Below are 19,979 nucleotides of genomic sequence, written 5' to 3'. Positions count from 1 at the left end.
TGACGTCTGGTCATTTGGGGGTCAGTTTCACTGGTCGTCTCGTCTTGATAACGGGTGGCGTTTTTCTGGTTCCCTGTTGGTGAACTCCCTTCCTACGTGTCCAGGGCATGGAGGAACTAGACTCTGCTAGATTTAGTCAAAGAGTGTCGATTTTATATTTGATTTAGTGGGAATTAACTGAACTGTGCTGGTGAGCTCAATCTCCGTTCAGTTCTTACTCCTCAGCTGGGTCATTTGCAGTGTCCCCTAAGTGCGCGTGTTCAGGGTCAGCCAGAGATTCAGGCAGCTTGTCTGCGTAGCATTTTGGGTTCCCTTTGGCTCTCAACTTTTAAGGACTCATCTTTTCTTTCTGGAGACCAGGTTTGCACTTAATTCTACTGAGTTTCCTTTTTTAAAAGTTGACGTGATATTCACGATATAAACTTGTCATGATACAATGCGACACAATGCAGTGGCATTGAGTATGTTTACCGTGTCATGCAGCCACGACCTCTGCACAGTTTCAATACCTTCCACCACCCCAAAAGGAGACCCCTTACTCACCAAGCAGCTGTTTCTCATTTCTCCTCTTTCCAGTCCCTGGCAACCACCAGTCTGCCATGTGTATTCATGGATTTACCTATTCTGGATAGTTCCTAGAAATGGAATCACTTTGTATCTGGTTCTTTTCACTGAGATCTATCTATGTTGTACTATATATATATATATCAGCCCTTCATTCATTTTTTATGGCTAAGCAATATTCCATGGTATATGTCTGTCACCAGTTGTTTATCCATGGGTTTGTTAGTGGACATTTGGGTACTTCCACTTTTTGATTATTGTCATAGTGCTGCTGTGAATCTACGTGTGCACATAGTTGTTTGAGGGCCTGTCCTCAATTCCTTCAGATATATAGTTAGGAGTGCAGTCACTGAGTCATATGGTAATTCTATGTTTAACTTTTTGAGGATCCAGCAAACTGATTTGCACAGTTACTGAACAATTTCACATTCTCACCAGCAGTACACAAAGGTTCTGTTTTTTCACACCAACACTTGTTATTTTCTATTTGTTTAATTATAGCTATCCCAGTGGGTGTGAAGTGGTGTCTCATTGTGGTTTTGATTTGTGTTTTCCTAACGGCTAACAATGTTGACAGTCTTTTCATGTGCGTGTTGGCCATTTGTATGTCTTCTCCAGAGAAATTTCTAACAAAGTTGTCTGACCATTTTTAAAGTGTGATCCTCCTGCCTCGTCCTCCCAAGTTGCTGGGATTACAGGCGTGCACCACCTCCCCTGGCTCCTTTGCCCATTTTTAAATTTTGTCTTTGTCTTTATATATTCTGGATACTAGGCCCTTATCAGATATGCAATTTGCAAATATTCTCTCTCATTCTGTAGACTCTCTTTTCACATTCCTAATTATACCTTTTAATGCATTAAAGTTTTAAGTTTTGGGCAAGTCCAACTTAACTCTGTTTGTTTTCTTTTGTTATCGCACCTAAGAATCCGCTGATAAATCCACGTCATCAAGATTTAACTCTGTGTTTTCTTCTAAGAGGTTTATGGTTCAGTTCCTCTGTTTGGGGTGTTGATCCATTTTGAGTTTCTGTGTATGGCGTGAGGTAGGGGTTGGACTTGATTCTTCTGCATCTGCATTTCCCACTATCCAAGCTCCATTTATCGCAGAGATTGTTTCCCCCGATGAGGGACTTGGCAGCCTTGTCACAAACCAGTTGGCTCTCGTTGTGCAGGCTGGCTTCGGGACTGTTCCTTCCGGGTGCTGTGAGTGTCTGCCCTAGGGAGGTGCCACTGAGTCCTGACTGTGCTGAGAGTGGAGCTCCTGTGCTGGGCTGACGTCACTGGCCTTCGGGTTAAAAGCCACAAGGCAGCACAGGCACAAGGCACTGTCTCTTTCTTCCTAGCAGCCGGTGTGCGCCAGGATCTGCCTTCAGGTAGCTGCTTGTTGGGGTCCTGCCCGGACTCCACAGTCCCCAGCTGTGGGGCCGTTGCTCTTGGGGGGTCCGCTCAAGGGTGTCAGGAGCAGACCCTGCCCCTCCTACCCTGGCTTCCTTACCTTGGCTCCTAGTGAGAAGGGCAGGAGCCAGGAGGGAAGAGCAGTCACCTGTCGGGTACTCACCTGTGGAAGACTTGTCACGTGGCCCCTGCTCCCCTGAGTCCCCTGTGCCATCAGACACTAGGCACAGGGTCCCTTCCAGAGAGGCACACCCTTCCTGTTAACAGGGCAGGAGGGAGACTCTCAGCCCGAAGTCGGTTTCAGTAGATTCATTGAGTAAGAGGCTGTGACTCCATGGGGCCAAGGAGCGGGCCTTGGCTCTCCTCCTGGCTGGGCCCCGGGGTTGGCCTGAGCTGCCTCCGGGAGGGTCTAGTTTGAGCCACAGGAAATGAATCGACAGACACCCTGAGCTCTCCCTTGCCACGGGGAGAGGCGAGTTGGCACAACGCCCACTTCTGCCCCAGCCTGGAGCAAAGCTACCCGTGTGGCGGGTGAGGGGGCGGAGCTAATGAGGGGATCAGCTGTGTCACCTCCACACTAATGAAGGGGCCTTGCCTTGCAACTTAGCATCCCCCCCCCCCCCCCAGGTGTGCAGAGCTGCTTCCCGCCCAGCGCTCTCTGGCTGCTGTGGTGCACACAGTAGATGTCCCTCTGTCCTGCCCAGCTTCCCTTCCTGGCCACCACATCCGGGGACCACCTGGGCCTCTTGGCTCCTCGGGCTCCTGCGAGGGGTTGACTCATCCAAGAGCAGCTGGCTGGCTGGTGGCTCCTCTTCCGTCGAACTCCTGGGTTTCGGGGCCTCGCCATCTTGATGTTAGATCTCAGGACAGGGCGTTCATTCCACCACACCCAGGGCCGCGGCTGGACGGGGGGTACTTCCAGACGGGTTCTCAGCCTCCTGTTCCTGCCCTTTCCTTCTGGAGCTGGATCAAGAACTCTTTGGTTAATGGGCACAAAGTGCTTTGGAAACACACACTGTTCGGTCGCGGGCATCCTGGGCGCACTAATTATTTATGATTTCAGGAGAGGGACTCGGGTTGGCGGGGTGGGGGTGGTAAATCCGTTAGGAGGATGCAAATAGTAGCGTCCCCTCCCTCACTGCCACCACCGCCACAAGCTCCCTGTCCCTGGTGTCTCTGTCCTGGGAGCACTGGTCAGGGAGACTGTGAGCCAGCGGGGTCTATGGGCAGGGCCACTGCAGCTCCTGCTCCCCACCATGTTGCTGGGAGTTCAAGGTCAGAGCCAGGAGCTGCAGGGGGCCTCAGAGGCCCTGGTTCTCCCCCTTGCCTTAGAGCAAGGCTGTGGACTCCAGTGACACAGGCTTCCCTGAGAAGAGCCCTGGGCCCTCCCCGGTCTAGAATCACAAGGCCTCAGTGGTGACTCAGGCCCCTGCTGCTGCCACTGAACGTGTCCCCTGGGCGCCCCTCCTTGCTCGGTATGGGACCAGCTCTGTTGCCCCGAGGCCCCTGGGTGCTCACGCCTATGGCCCTCCATCCCTCCGTCCTTCATGCACCCTGTGAGCTGCCCCCCAGGCCTCCTTCCTCCTGGCTCCCTGGGAGACCCCTCCTCCACTCGCCCACCCGCCTCCCCTACCGTCTCCCTGTCCCACTTCAGAGGGGCCTCGAGCCCTGAGCCCTGACCCTTCTCCAGTGTTCCCTCTGGACCTGGAAGGGGCATCTGCCCTGAGCCCACTCGCCCACTCTCAGGCCCCTGCCTGGTGGGCTGGGGACAGCGGCCTCCTGTCCCGTGACCCTCTGTTCTGCGCTGGTTGCTTCCCTTCCTTCCTTTGGACCATCTTGGGATGTCCCTAGCCCCCGACCCCCAGGACTAAAACCCCGTTATTCCAGGAAAAGGGTCTGCCCATGGGGACTTAGCCAGAGCGGGGACCACACCAACCTCATGCCCGAGAGACGGGCCGCGGGGCGAGCTCTGCTGGCAGCGCCCCGGAGGTGGGTTCACACGGCTGCCCAGTGGGAGCAGATCCCCGCAGCCTGCGGTTGTCCTCCCTGTCCTGTGTTGACACGTGTGCCCGGGACTCTGGTCTGTGGCCGGGGGTGCTGGGGGGCCACAGGAGGTGGAAGTTTGGCATGCCCGGGAGAGAAGGGATGAGGGTGTGAAGGCAAGGCACTGGGCACGAGGTATATGGCCTCCCACGTCCAAGGGGCTTGCCTTTCTGGTCCTTCATGTCACCTGGGCCAGATGAGGGAGGGACCTGTTCCAGAAACTGGGTGATGTGCCTGCTTGTGTAGACAGGAAAACCCGGATGCAGAGGGAAGAATGTGCATGTGTTCCCGTGTATGTGTGTGCGCATGTGCGCGTGTATGCATTCTTGTGCATGTGTGTGTGTACATGTGTGTGTTCCCGTTTATGCGTTCCCATGTATGTGTGTGCACACATGTGTGTCCCCATGTATGCATGTGTGCATGTGCTTTCCCATGTATATGTGTTCCTTTGTGTGTTCCCATGTATGTGTGTTCCCGTGTACATGCACATTTGTGCATACACGTAGGTGGTGCATTGTGGGTGTGTATATGTGTTGTTTCTGTGCACATACGTGTGTTATTGTGTGTACGTGTGTGTGTATGCATGGTGTGTGCACGGGGTTGGGTGTGTGTTCCTCATTTCCCGAAGCCGGCCATCTTCCCACCCCTTCATCCTAGGCATCCCCTGGGGGTTTTGTTCCAGAACAATTCCAGAGCAGCCAGGCCAGCCCTGGGGTGCTGCTTGATGGAGGAGCCTCAACCTGGGGCTGGAGACAGGGACACGTCAGGGGTCCCTTCTTTCTATTGAACACCAGGGACAAGGCGGGCCAGCCTCATCCCAGGTATTTCCAAAGTGCTATGCAAAGGACTGGGTTCCAGAAGAACCCCGAAGGGACCTGCCCGTCCCCCAGGAGCACGTGGCCCCAGGTGGACTTGCACTCATGGGGGGAGGACAGCAGGCCGTACAATATTGGGACACCAGAGGGTCTGGGTCTAGGGTCAGCTCTGCTGTGACCCACTCAGGAACCTCAGATAAGTTACAGTCACCCGCTCTTCTCTCCAGGGGGTATGTCCTAAGACCCCTGCAGATGCCTGGACCTGGGGATGGTTCCAGCCTGTGCAGACTAAGGTTTTCCCTGCGCATGCACAGCTATGATGAAGTTTAGTTTATAAATCAGGCCAGGACGAGAATAACCGCAGTAACATAATACAGAAGACCAATTATAACAGTAAACTATAATAAAAGTTACTTCAAACTTACGAATTGTGTGTTTCTGGAATTTTCCATTTGATGTTTTCAAGACCACGCCTGACCTCGGGTAACCGAGGCAGCAGAAAGAGAAATCGTGGGCAAGAGGGACGGCTCTCTTTTCCTCTGGGGCCTGGAATTCATGGGCAGCATCAGGAGGACAGTGAAGCTGGAAATGTCCAAGTCTGTCCCTTGTTGTGTCTTCCCGAGGCCCTAGAATGAAGCCCACCCTCGGAGGCAACGCGTCTGGGCACACGGGGGTGTGCTCGGGGTGTGCCCACACAGTTCAGAGGGTGGAGAACAAGGACAAGGGGCGCGTCAACGGCCGCTCCAGCGCCCAGAGCGCATGCTTTCCACGCCAGGGTGGTGTGCACACTACCTAGGACGCGTTTTCTCCTGCTCACCTCCTGTCCAGCCTGGGCCCACGACTGGTCTGGGGGCGACAGACCATAACCAGGGAATCCAGTGGGACGTTTAAATCAAGTGCTGAGAGGGACGAGTCAGGGGCCTTTTTAGGAAAGTGGAGGCGGCCACATAGTCCATCCCTGGGCTGTGCATGAGGCAGCCGGGTGGGGACCTGGAGGCTGGGGGTGCTGGGGCCACAGTGGAGCATCATTGGTGGTGGGGAGGGCGAGGCCAGCGCAGAGGCTGAGTGGGCTGGACTTTGTCTTCCGTGTCTTGTGTGCCAAAGCTGGAGGGGCAGTGGGGCTTACTTATTTATTTTAATAGCTAAGTCTCTCTGGCTGCGCTACGAAGGGTGCATTTAATTCGGTTCAGGTCCCCAGACTCCTCAGAGATCCCCCTTCTCTCTACCATCACGGGCAGAAAGTAGCCCAGACTGAATTCCTTCCCCATGGAGTCCGTGAGGTCCCCTCCTGTCCTGCCCCTCCTCCCAGGGGCTTGGCTGGTGCACCAGGCCCTGGTGGCTAGAGCCCCAAAATAGAAGGGGAGGTGGAGCAGCTGGTGGGGTGGGGGGAGATGCCACTGGGAGGGGGTTGGCAGCCAACAAAGGCGTCCAGACAGAGTGACGGATGGCTGAGCTTGGGGGGGAGGGGTGGCACAATGGCTCCGATGGCAGAGACCTGCCCCCAAATGCCTGCAAACAGCTGACTGCCCTGGACAGCGGATGAACTGGGATTAGAACATCCTTTCCAAAGACAGCAGGACTGCCCGGCGCGACAATACGGGCTTGTCCTGCTGGCTTCAGGGCTAATTCCACAGGCCTGGAACCATCTCTTCCCAGGGGCCTGGGTCAGGGGACCTAGAAGGAGGGGGAGGGCAGGCAGCCCAGGAGAGAGGTGAGCCGCCACTCAGTGGCATCTCCAGGGAGAGAGGTGTAGAGCCACGGAGGGCCTGGGCTCCAAGGGTCAACCTGTCCATCCACGGGACTGTGGTCTTGTCCAGTCTTGCTCTCTCTCTTAAACATTTTTTTTGCTCGTAGTTGGACACAATACCTTTATTTTCGTTTGTTTATTTTTATGTGGTGCTGAGGATCGGACCCAGCGCCTTGCAGGAGCTAGGCGAGTGCCCCACAGCCGAGCCACAACCCCAGCTCTAGGCTTGCTCTCTTAACACCCACTTAACTCTGCAGGAGATGCCCCCCAAGTACCCCAACCCCTCTGTCCCCTCGAATGCCTGTTCCCTAGCATGACCTTGGGCGTCTTCCTTGGTAAGATGGGATTGTTTTTCCTTCCCCCGGGAGTGGGTGGGGGCCAGAGGACACATGGCAGAGAGCTGGTATACAGAAGCACCCCCGTGCCGTGGCTGGTCCCCACTCCCACACCCTGGGGTCAGGCTGGAGTGAGGGGCCTGAGGCAAGGACTCTGGCACCGTCAGAGGGTCACCCTGGTGTCGTCATGGGCTCTTCTTCCACCTCCACCCCAATGAGACCCCCGCTGTGGGGGCTGATGGGCTTTTCTGTCTGGCCGAGCCTCGGCCACATGCAGAGAGTCACCCGTGGCCTGAGGATTTTATTTATCCTCCTCTGCGTGAAGAGGCTACAGCAGGGGTGAAAGGAATTGATGTTTATTTTGATAACGAGTTCTCGGTGCGTTTGCAAACTAATAAAATCAACTCATTAGGCTGCATGTTTAATTCACAACTGTACTGTGGGGAGACTTCCCTGGTGGCTGACGGGTAACACGGGTTCCCTCCTGAGACGGGGGAGGGTCTGCAGTGTTCAAACTCCCTGTGACCTGCAGCGTGGATCCTGCTCGCCCCTCCCGGTGCAGGCTCAGCCTGGTGACAACTCCATCTACCCCTGGTCCCTGGTGCCATCTCCCTGCGTGTGGGATGCAGGGCAGGAGAAGGGCAGAGGCCTGGCTGGACTGCTGCTCCAACACCGGCAAGAGCCTGGGTCCTGGAGGGAGGGGGATGGGGACCAGGATGGGGACCTCCCGTGGTTCGCTTGCGTCTCCCGAATGGTTGGTCCAGGACAGTCAGGTCTCACAGCAGGTCTCACGATGTTCCTCGTGTGTCTCACTGACCACGTGAGCAGGGCCACGCGAGGCCCGGGGAGGACGTGCCGGGGCCCTAGGTGTCCAGGAGGGAGGAGCACAGGGCAGCCTGTCTTGCTCCAGGACCCTGGGGAGTGTGCCATGCAGAAAGGCCCTGACCCTGCCACAGAGAGGGTGCTGTCCCCCGTGACTCTCTGGAAAGTGCCGGTGTGGGGAGCAGGGGCCCTCCTAGGTGGCTTGACAGAGGGAGATTCAGAGGAAGCCAATGTCACAGCATGGCCTCCTGCCATGTCCCAGTGCCAGGACGGGAAAGGGCATCTGTGTCCCTCAGCAGTGTCCCAGTGCATGTGTTGTGTGCGCACACACACACACACACACACACACACACACACAGAATGTAAATGCCTCTTCTTGGGCATTGGCTCCCTTCCCCAGGGGTGAACCAGAAGTTGGTGTTCCACAGAGCTGTGTGTTCCTGGGCAACACTACAGCCTCTCTGAGCCCCTTGCATAATCACAACAGGACCACCACATCTGGCAGAGCATGAGGACTTCACCCCATGAAGGAGATACAGAGTAAAGACTTGTAGCTGATTTCACATCCTTTGGAAAGTCCTACCACATCCACAGAGCCTGGTGTTGGTTGAAGCTGGGCATTAGAGGCACACCCAACACACTCTGCTGAGCACCATGCTCCTGTTCCCCTCCACCCCACTGCCTTGCGCGCACACACACCCCTCACTTACATGCATACCAAATGCATAGCTAGACATACACACGAACACATGTGCACATATGAATACTCATGCTCAACACCCCCCCCCCAGTCTTTCCTGGGCACACACAGCACACCCAGACACACACTGTTTACATGCCTGCCATTACACACACGTGCCAGTTGCACACACACACACACACACACACACACACACACACATACACAACATGCTGCACACACGTGCCTACACTCCCCACCAGGCTCACAGCTTCTCTGGGGGGTGACGAGCTGCGCTGCAGTTCCCCAGGCTTCCAGGCTCCTAATAGCAAGGAGACAGCCCTGGGAGTCACAGGGACCCAGCAGGTGACCCTGATGTGGAGAAAGGCTACTTGATGGACCCCCACTTCTGCAGCTTCTGGGCTTGGGAGGAGACCAGGTGCACCTCCAGGCTCCTGAGTGCCTACTCCGCCTTTTTCTCTCCTGAGCACGTGAACCACTTCAGAGAGCTAAGGACACCTAGATGTCCCCTCCCCAGAAAACCCTGGGCTTGTGCGCAGGCACAGAGCTTCTAGGGTAGGATTTCAGGGAGTTTCCACCCCCTGCCTGGGGATTCCTGGGACCGTGACTGCAAAGCACCCTGGGTGTTCACTGCCCCCTGGAGGCCGACATCTTGCCCCTGGATGGAGTCTTCCTCTCCCCACCTCAGGCCGACAGGGTGCACGAGGATCCAGGGCGCCCTCTTTCTCACTGGCACCCAGGGAGGTTTCCACGCGGCTTTGTGGCGGGCACTCACCCCAGGCCTTGGGAGCTGCTGGGTCCTGGCAGCTGCCTGCTGCAGGGGGTGCCCGTCTCCCCACGCCCCGCACTCGGGGTTCCCTGGAGGACCTCGTACAACTCCCCCCCCAGCCCCGGCCTCCTCCCTGCTCTTTGGCCCCTTTGGGACCGGAGAGATCCGCGGACTCTGCCTCCTGCACAGGGGTCAGAGGCGCCTGTGGCCTCCCTGAGGGTCCCTCCCCGTACTGGAGAGAAGTGTGTGACCTCTCCCAGCTTAGAATCGCCTGCTCTAGAGCCGTGGCCGACACCGTCTGCCACATTCCTTCGCTCCCTTGGGAGCGTGGAAGACTTGCCGGTGCTCTTGCCTCTGGTTCCCCCTTCCTTCTCCCCTAAGCCAGCTTGAGGCTTGGACCCTGATGCCCTCCAAAGCTGCCCTTGTGGGGTGGGTCCTCCGTCCTGGGGTGCCATCTGTCATTCCCTTCTCCAGGCTGCTTGGGCTCGGCCCCTCCCCCGGGGGCCCCTCCTGCAGGTCCAGCTGGGACAGGGCATCTTGGGCTCCGGTCCTGGCCGTCTCCCCTTCCCCGTGCATGCTCACCCCTTGGTGACCTCAGGTGTGTCCCTCCGGCCCACACCTGTCTCTCAGACTCTGGACCCATCTGTCCAATTTGTCACTCACTCGGATGACGGGGCACTTCAACCTAACGCATCCAAGTCTTGCAAACGCCTGATCTTTCCCCAAATCACTGTCCTCTGCCAGGCTTGATGCCAAGGGCATTTGCTCCTGGCCCAGGCCCGAAGGTGCCCTGGGTGGTGCCCACACCCAGCCCCACAGCGCAGCCTGCCGGGTGGAGTTCTCACGGGTAGTGCCCATGCCATCAGCCACTTCTCAGGACCCTTCTGTGGCTCGCCAGCCCCAGCCACCACCCTCTGTCCCCAGCCGCTGTAGTGACCTCCTCACATTACACAGGACCCCTTAAAAATGGGCGTCCCCCCGCCCCCTGCTGTGGGCTGCCCTCCGCCCTGCCTGCTGAGAGCGCAGCGTGCAATGGGCACCTGCAAAGCCGCTCTGCCGTGGGAGGCCAGCGCACCCTGCATCATGGGGTCCTCAAGGTTAACGTCATATGTGATGAGTCCCATCGAGAGCACATACCCTGGCGTGATAAGGCCCCGTGGCACCCCCCCCCCGGCACCCATGACCCCTGTCTGACTGTGGCAGCAAACCCAGATTGTGGGACATCCTACAAGATTCCTGGCGGGTCCCTCTCACGGCCAACAGATCATCAGAAACCTGCCATCTGAGAACCTGCCAGTCGGGCGTAGCTGAGGGGGACTACATGTAGGGAGGAATCCTGGGTGGGACCCGGGACAGGAGAGGACACTGGGGGGCACTGGAGAAGGGTGAGCACTCTGAGGGGTGCAGTGGATGGCCATGGAGCCGTGGGGCCCCTGAGCTGGGACAGATGGACGGCGGTAGGCAAGGAGCTCACGGACGCGAGGGAGCTGGCGATGGGGTGGGAAGGCGCGCTCTTTGCAACTGTTCTGTATAAAGTTGTTCTGAAATGTAATATCAACGGCACGACAAGTGGAACCGGGGCACGTGTCCCCCTAGCCTGCAGGGGACAAGCTGGGAGGAAATGCCATTCTCCCCCGGCAGCTGGAGAGGCCCCGAGATCGGGCCACTGTTGCTCTCTGAGCCTCTGCCTCGTGCCATCAGACTAGCCAGGTGGCCTCTGTGCTGTCCCTCACGCCTGCCTCACAGCCCCCACTGTAGGACCTCAGGTCAGCTGGTCACGAGGCCCGGAGAAGGTCAACCCTAGGTGACTCTGCGCTCTACTTGGGAGAATCTCCTCCTCTGTGGGGTCTAGCCTGCCTCCCCTGGGTGAGGTCTAGCCTGCCTCCCCGGGGTGAGGTCTAGCCTGCACCCCCCTGTCAAACGTGGCAGCCCTGCTACTGCACCCAGGACCCCTTACCTTGACCAGGGGTTTCTTTTTCTGCACGACACATTCTGCCTCTACTACATCAGATGGGTCACCTGTTTGCCATGTGTATTTGTGATTGTCCCCTCTGCCAGACTGTAACTTGCAAGGGCAGCTGAGTTCCCCAGGGGCGGTGATCTTGGTCTTAATGTTCATGGGTAGATTTAAATGTCCAGAGCAGTGCCTGGGACTAGTAGGTGCTGAACAAATATGAGTTTGTAGAGTGGATACATGAATGTACGTGGGCCCACCCTGCACTCAGGCCAGGTCAGAGTAAGATGGTGCTGTAGTGTGGATCTGAACTCTCCCTCCTCGAAGGCTTGGTCGCCAGACTGTGCTGCTGTCGGGAAGTGGTGAGACCTTAGGAGATGGGGCCTAGTGGAAAGAAGCTGTCTTGGGGGCGTGCCCTTGAAGGGGACACTCGGACCCCAGGCTCGTCCTCTGTCTCTTCACTCCTGGCCACCTTGAGGACCATGAGGTGGACAGGCCTCCTCCACCATGTGTTCCCACCCTGGTGTGCTGTGCCCCACAGACCTGAAGCTGCAGGGCCAGGTGACCATGAGCTGAAACCCCAGAAACCTTGAGCCAGAACGAGTCTTTCCTCCTCGCGGGCTGTGGTGGCAGCTGTTCTGTCCCCGTGGGTAGCGGGGGGCTGACCCACAGGGCGAGCTGACAGTCCCCCCCTCTCACGGCCGGACCGTCCTGGGCAGACGCCTCTTCCTTCGTGAGCAGCTGGAGATGCCGTGTTGCTTGTTATTACTTTGCTCTGCACCTGGACTAACATGGGGGGGACCAGTGATGGAGGCCTGAGGTCCCCAGAGGCAGCAGCAGAGCCCGGGTGGGGACCAGGTGCCCACTCCTCCTGTTTGGCACCTGGATCAGTTGACCCCTCTCCCCAGGGACGTGTCTTACCTTTCTCAGAGAATGTGGGACAAAGAGGCCACTCCCGAGCAAGAGTCAGATGAACAAGGAGGAAGGGACGGTCCCTCCCCTGCCCAGCCCTGTGGTCTGGTTCCCGAGGCTCGGGAAGCGCTGGTGTGGGGCTGTCCCCTGCTCTTCCACCACGGCCACCTGGAGGCTCACCTCGTGCCTGACCGTGGCCTGGCACTGCTCCGTTCCCGGTGGCCGGGGAACTGCCCGCCTATGCCCAGCCCCTTCTTGGGCCCTCAGCCTGGGTGCTTCCCGGTGAAGAGCCGTGTCCCTTATGATGGAGGCTCTTCCTGTTTCCATGACTTTCACGTCCCCTGCACTCGGGGAACATTCTCTATAGACCATCCGGTGGCCTTCCGATCCTCACCAGGCTCTGGAGAGAGCCAGACCAGGGGGAGGCGCCCTGTTTCGCCGCTCACCAGCCCATCTGCAAGTGGGTAGCGGCCGTCCCTGCCTACAAGGACTTGGCGGGGCTGGCAGGACGTGTCCAGCGCAGCAGGGGACCTGGCAGGGCAGGGGCCTGGACAGGGCAGCTGGGCTTGTTTTCCGGTCCTCCTAAAGGTCCCCCAGCTCTTACTTACCAGCCCCTCACCTCTAAGCCGCTCCCCTCCCAGATCCAGAAGAGGGGCTCCGTGGCCACCAGGTCCCCATCTGCCTAGCTTCCCCAGGGCCACCGCTTGGGCTTCCTGGGCTCTGCTGCCGCCTCTGGGACCCTGTGGCCTCCGTCACTGGCCCCTCTGTGTTAGTCCAGGTGCGAAGCAAAGTAATAACAAGCAACAGCCTGACACGCCCCAGCCCCCCACGAATAAGTAGGGTGTTCGGGAAGGAAAGCCAGCCCAGCCGGCTCTGCTAATTGGGTCCATCAGTGCTCCGAGGCCACTCGTTTTGTTGGGTCTGAGTGGATTTTTCTTATTCTAATTTTCCTTAAAACACAGCAAGGAAAAAGCCAAGTCCCCAGTTTTCTGTGGTCTCCTGGGTTGGCAGAGAAGTGGGTGTCGGCTTTCTCAGACTTGGCGGGTCCCCAGGAGCTGAGGTTATGCGCTGCGGGCCTGTCAGTCATTCCGGAGCATCCGAGCAACTGTCAGGGCGGGGCGCGCATGTAGGGTCGGCCCGTGCTGGGAGTCCATCCGCGAAGAGCTCAAGTGTGCGGGCAGTGCACCCAGGACTAGGTGACCGGGCAGCCCTGCAGGAGGGCCTAGGAAGCCTGGCCGGGAGGGATGGCATTCTCCCCACCCCCACCCTTTGCCGTGGCCACACTGCCTTCTCCCAGAGGACCCCTCAAACCGGCCTGTCCCGTGCCAGCCTCCAGCAAGCCTCTGCCACCCACCCTCCACCCCCATCTCCTGGCTCCAGGCTAGGCCCCCACTGAGCATGCAGCCATCCCCTTGCTGCTCAGACGGCCCCTGCCCTGCACCTCCGCCCCTCTGTCCCCCAGCCTGCCACCGCACACAGCCGCTAAGTCTCATCCCAGCAATCCCTCCTCACTCCGTGGGCCTCTGCCCTGTCTTCCCCGCATACCCAGCCTCTCGAAGGTGCCACTGCCACGTGCCCACACCCATCCCTGCCCCCCACCGCCACTCCTGTCCTGCCCCTCTGTTGAAGCTGCCCCATCAAGACCCTTTTTCTGTTTTCTTTTTGGTACTGGGAATTGCACCCCGGGGCGCTTAACCACCGAGCCGCACCCCCAGCCCTTTTTATATTTTATTTAGAGACAGGGTCTCACTAGGTTGCTGAGGCTGGCCTTGAACTTGCTGACCTCCTGCCCTAGCCTCCGGAGTAGCTGAGATGACAGGTGTGCGCCGCTGGGCCAGGTCCCAAGGGATGCTCTGATGGCCTTGTACCCTTGCCCACAGTCGGCCTGCCGGGGCACTGACCTCTTCTGTCTTCTTGGCTCCAGAACTCCGGGATCCTTCTGCCCTACTCTCCTGCATGGCCCACCCCGGGCTGACAGAAGTGGTGCTGGCCGCGGCTCCTGCCCCGTGTCTCTGGTTGCCATCACTGTGCCCATGTCCTGCTCTGGGCCCCTGCAGAGGTGTCTGTGATGAGCCTGGACCTGCTGGACGGCACCGAGGTCTCCCCTGCTTTCCTCGGCAGCCCCCTTCAGCAGTTTTCCTGATTTCTACGCCCCTGTGCTGGTGGCCTGGGGGGACCCACCCCTGTGCTGGTGGCCCCAGGGGGACCCACCCCCACCCAGTGGCTGAGGTCTGAAACTGTATCAGCCCCTCGGGCTGCACCCCCAGGCCAAACCAGTTCCCCAGACTCAGGGGGCAGCAGCCGCCTGTCCTGCCTGCAGCCCTGGCACTCAGCAGGGGGAGGAAAAGGCCGTGTTGGGGGGTCCCTGAGTACGCTGTCCCTCAGGCAGCCACCTCCAGGAGGTCCTGGGCTGTCGTGGGGCCCTTTCATGGGCCAGGGATGCGCCCAGGGCAGACGGAGGCCCCAGAGCCAGGTCTGCCTGCCGCGCTGTGCCCTGTTGGCTGCGTCCTGGGCGGAGGAGGAGGTGAGAGGCTGGTGGCAGGGCCAGCTCCCCCGGCGTCCGTCTAGGTCGACTTTTCCGCCTGCCGGGAACGCGGCTGCGGAGCTGGGCTGCTGAATGGGTCTCTGTTCTGATGTGAGCGTGGGATTTCCACGGACCCCCACCTGGAAACCGCTCCCAGCCTCGCCCTGGAAATAAACAGCCCCTTGGCCAGGGAGGCTGACGCGCCGGCGCCGGTGCCCGGGAGCCACCCAGCGGGCGTTCCCCACATGTGGCCGTCTCCAGGGGACGTGCTGCCCAGTTGGCCCCGGGTCCTGAGATGGGCATTGTCTTCCTGCCAAATGACGTTGTTGGCAGGTCCTGGGCCCCCTCCTGTCTCCCCAGCCTCCTTTCTTGGAGGGCTCTGGTTGACAGCACACTCATTGTGACCACTGGCTTCTGTCCTCCTAGGATGTGGTCCAGGGGGGATTGAGGGTACGCCCAGGCCTGGGTTGTAGAAGGAGCCAGGCAGTCCTGGGTGGAATCCCCGCTCTGCCACCTAGGAGCTGTGTGACCTCTGGCAATTTTCTTAACCTTTCTGAGTCTTGGTTTCCTCTTGTTTAAAGCAGGTGGCTTTAAGGAGAAGGGATAAAACAGTGACGCTGGGGAAGTCCCAGCGCAGGATTAGGACGCTACCGGCCTGCTTACAGACCCAGAGTTGGGGGGTGGGAACTGGGGAGCCCCAGCCTAGAGGCCCACACCCCCTCCTGGTATAGCATTATGGTTACCCCAGGACATTGGTCATCTTAGGGTCCAGGGGTTGCTGCTTTTCAGAGAAGGTATCCTTCCTCCCAGCCTATCGCATGGTGGGTTCTGGGGGTTAGAATCTTCTAGGGGAACCCTACACCAGAGCTGAAGGCACTCTCAGCACACAGGTCCAGCCTCTGTCCTAACCCCTGTGGATGGAAACTTCATGGCCAGTGGGCCCCTCTGGCTAGCCCCACCCTGTCCACCAAACAGGGAGGCCCAAGGGCCGCCTGGTGCTCCTCACCTCTCCCCCTCCCGGGACACATGAGTGTGTCTGCAGACAGCTGTTGTCACAGCTGAGTGGGGGACGCGCTGGGGACTCCTGGCATCGAGTAGGCGAGGAGGCCAGGAGGGAGCTCCCCAGGCAGGGAAGCCGGGGCACCCTGCCAAGCCAGCCTCCTGCCCCACGGGCAGGGCACAGGCCCAAACACAGGACTCCTGTGTGGGTTTCTTGGGATTTAAGGGAGCAAGAATGGAAGAGCCGTCATCTCTCTCCATTTCCATGTGGCTTTTAAAAGTGAGGATTTTGCAAAGAAACTCCACTTAAAAATTCCAGATTTCTTTCTTCTTCTTCTCCTTCTTCTTCCTCCTCCTCCTCCTCCTCCTAGGGATAGAACCCAGGAGCATTCTACCCATAGGCTACACCCCAGTCCTTTTCGTTTTATTTTGAGACAGGGTCTCACTAAGGTGCCCAGGCTGGCCTCTAATTTATGATCCTCCCACCATAGCCTCCTGAGTCACTAGGATTACAGGCCTGCACCACTGCGCCTGGCTCAAATTTCTTTTTCTTCTGTCTACGTATTTAATTTGTTAGCACCTCATGAGCACCAGGCCCTAAGTACTAGAGATTCCTGGGTCCTCTTCTGAGGTGAGCACCCTGGCCACAGCCCAGTGGCAGGGACTGAGAGAGAAGTTGGGGGGCAGAAGAGGAAATGTCCCCTAAACACATGGTTCTCAGGCCTCCCGGCCTGGCCTCCTTCCTGACAGAGGGGCCATGGTGGGGGGCCTGTGCTCCTGTCTCAGGGACTCACAGGGGATTCTGGGTGGGCAGGGGCCTCTAAACACCAGCCTCAGTGCCATCACTGCCTGGATTTTGTGATCTTGGGGTGACCACTCGGGCATCTGGGCCTCAGTGTCCAAACCTGCCAGGCCCACCTGCCCACTGGAATTGGTGAGGAACATGCCCTGGGCTTCCAGCACAGTGTGGGGCCCAGAAGTCCAGAATCCAGGTGTGTACGGGGCTCGGAGGCCTGGCCTCGTCCTGCTTCTCCATCAATCCATGGTTGTCCTCAGCTTGTAGACACCTGGCTTTGGTCCCTACCTCCACCGTCACCAGGCCTTCTTGTCTCTGTGCCTCCCAACATCTTCTCTGGGCCTGTCTGTGTGTCTGTTTTCCTTTGAAGGACACCAGTATCGGATTCTCAGGCCCATGATGGGGTTTAAACTTCTTTACATCTGCAAGGACCCCTTTCCCATGTAAGGTCCCATTCTGAAGTTCCAGGTGGATGTGAATCGGGGGATGCTCTTCACCCCAGGACACTCCCCCAGGGGCTCCAGGTTGCTAAACCCTTGGAGTTTATGAGGAGCAGGGTTAGAAGGCCCGAGGCCTCCCGGGTGGCTACTGGGCACAGACTCTGCACCTGCCTCCTGGCCCCGGGGAGGGTCCCAGACCATCCTGGGCAGGGAGGGGCCTGCAGAGGAGCTAGAGCCTGGATTGGTCCAGAGAGCTGCTCCAAGGACAGGCAAGGGGACCCGGCAGGGAGCCGAGCTGGGACCAGCCGGGCACGGGGGAGGGGACTGTTTGTTTTCAGGACAATAAATGCCTCTTGATGGACTGCGGTTTGCACAGGGACTGGACGCCAGATCGAGCTGTCCGCATTGATTGGATGGCCGCAAAGCCCTGTCACAGAGCAGGAGGGGGCTGGCAGGGCTGCCTGATGGCCTGTCCCTAGCCCATCCCTAGGCATCTTCAGAGTCCTCCAGGTCGCTTTGCAAGTCAGGGGCCAGGTGACCAAAGCAGTGGGCTCCACCCTGAAGAGGCCCTGTGTGCCTCCAGGGACAGGGAGCTCTGACCTGGGGCCCCAGGCCACGCTGCCTCCCCTCCCGCAAGGCGGGCAGCAGCCCCTAAGGCCTATGGGGAAGGAGTCTCATGATTAGTGAACAAATTACCCTCCTTGTTAGCCGCAGGGACTGTGCTTTGGGGGATCAAGGAAGCCGGAGCTCGGAAGCAGCCACTAATTTAATGAAGAGGATGAATTCCAGATGTGGCCTCTGGCCAGCAGACAGCTGCTGTCCTTGGGCGCCCAGGGAGAAGCGCTGGAGCTACTGGACGGACAGAGAATGTGGGGGAGCCCCAGCTGCAGGAGAAAGGCCAGCCACCAAAGCATCCCCTCCCGTTCTAGCACAAGGGTCCCTTTGCCAGAGAAACACGGCGGCGGGCGTTGCCTCGCGCTCCGCTGTTTACCTAGCAACCAGTTGAGAAAACACGAGGTCAGTGCGCAGCGGCGGGTGCAGTACCACTTTTAAACAGGCTTTATGTATTCATCACAGCAACAGCCACTCACTGCTGACGGATGACCACAGGTGTGGGGACATGCCCCTTCTGTCGCAGACAGAGTTTGGCACCCGGCTGCACTGCAGGACCCCAGAACAGCTCGGGGGGCCTTGGCCTTTGTGTTGAAGGCCACTGGATTAACTCTCCAGAGGCCAGGAGCAGGCCGGGTACGCCAGGGCCTGAGGAGGGGCCTTCGAATTTACCCCAGATCCCAGGAAGCAGAGAAGTTAGGGTCAGGGTAGAGGAAGGGCTTTGGAGCTGAGTGTGAAGTGAGAGAAAGGAACGTGGGTTCAAGCCTGAGACCCCTCCCTCTTAATTCCTCCTCCCCTCCTCCTCCCTCCCTCCTCCACCCCTCCTCCACCCCTCCTCCACCCCTCCTCCAACCCTCCTCCCCCACTCCTCCCTCCTTTCCTCTGCTAAGCTCTGCTAGAGACACGTTGTGGGGACTTTGTGCAGGACACAACAGTGAAAAGTGTCTAGTCTTAGTTTTCTAGAAGCTTCTTGACTTGAGTTGAAAAAATCCTTTTACAAAGAGGTGGTCCTGTTCAGGTGGGTGCTACACATCCCACTTACACCTTAACCAAAAACGTGTTGTTGTCTGTCGGGGACCCGTCTAAAATTTTACATAAAGAAATGATTCCTCTGTTAAAAAAAAAAAAAAAGAAAGAAAACTACTCAGGCCAGAGCCGCCTCAGCCTGACCCGCTCCTTGAGCTGCATGATTGGGGCAGAGGCCAGGGAAGAGCCTTGACTTACCCAAGGCCACACAGCTCAAGGGCATGACAGGCCCAGCGTCCCAGGTCCTCTGCCTCCTGGCCCGGGGTCCGGGGCCCTTCCCACCACCCCTGTGGGCTGCAGACTCAGGAGGGTGCTGCTGCTCCCTGCAGGACAGGTTGGAGGCCCCGCTAGCAGAAGAGGCCGGCCAGCCAGGCTGTGCCCAGTGCTTCACTCTGAACGGGCAGCGTCCTCTTCAGGAGGGTCGTTTACTGACAGTGACAGGTTTGAAGTGGTCCAGTTTAGTAAGTGGTTTCTATAAAGAGCAGAGCCGCATCCCCAGGGAGCAGGCGGGAGCTGGGCGGGGGAGCCAGGGAGCAGCGTGGCCTGTTATGGATTTTATCGAGTCGTAAACAAGGCTGGAGAATAAACAATTAAAACCCCCGGCCGATGCTCGGCTGCTCAGCACGCCGGCTCTCAGGGAGGCCTGTGCTGCTGGAGTGGCCCTGCCCAGCCTGAACAGTGGCCAGTGGGTACCCCCAGCCCAGCCCCAGCCCAGCCCCAGCTCCAGCAAGCTACCTCTGAGGCCAGCAGACCCTTCTAACTCCAAATACTTAGATGACTCCTAAGGACAGGGCAGCTGGTGGCACTAGATGCTGACCAGGACAGGGCCCAGCATCCTAGCACCCTCCCCCTGGGGGACGTGGTGGGAAAGTCCTGGTCTAGGGTGCCCAGGAGCAACTCTTGTCTTGGTACCCATTGGCTCTGTGAGCTCAGGGGGGTGGCCCTGACCTCTGAGCCCTGTTTCCCGTCCCTGGGGTTGAAGGAGAAGGGTCAGCAACGTAGGGGCGTCCAAAGGGCTACGTAAAATAACAATCCTCTCCTGATGGTGGATCTGAGGACTGGTGGGGGTGCGTGGGAGGGGACTGTCACTCGGTCTCTAGTCCTGAGAGAGGCTGCCGGGGACGTCATGGTCCTGAGCCTGCCACATTCAGGGACTTTGCCAGCCAGTGACAGGTGTTATCTCAGAAAGTCCTGCAAGGAAAGGGTCACGACTCCATTTTACAAAACCCAGATCACAGAAGCTGAAAATTTGCCTGTGGTCGGACCACTAAGTGCAGGACTGAGGCCCAGTCATGGGCAGGTCTCGAGTCCTGTGTCCAGAAGTCTCAGTGCGTCCTGGGTCATCTGCCCAGGGTCGAGGCCCCGTGGAGCAGACACCCCACCCTGCAGGCATCCGAGAGGCCGCGAGAGCGGAAATTACCCAGAGTGCAGGGAGGAGTACCGCAGACGAGGAGGGGCCTGGGACGCCCAGCTGGGGGCAGGAATGGGCCCGGGTACCGAGCAGGTGAGGCAGTGCCCAGGTATGC

At 58.5% G+C, this 19,979-nt stretch overlaps 1 protein-coding gene across 3 annotated transcripts in view; it reads left to right on the top strand.

The window, feature by feature from the left end:
- Positions 1–19,979, top strand: part of SDK2 (sidekick cell adhesion molecule 2) — a 233,674-nt gene that overhangs the window by 19,315 nt on the left and 194,380 nt on the right. The window lies entirely within an intron of this gene.

Source organism: Spermophilus citellus (assembly GCF_964194105.1).
Source record: "Spermophilus citellus genome assembly, chromosome: 17".
NCBI classification, from domain to species: domain Eukaryota; kingdom Metazoa; phylum Chordata; class Mammalia; order Rodentia; family Sciuridae; genus Spermophilus; species Spermophilus citellus.
Note: the sequence above shows the minus strand (reverse complement) of the source record. Positions and strands in the feature narration are given on the sequence as shown.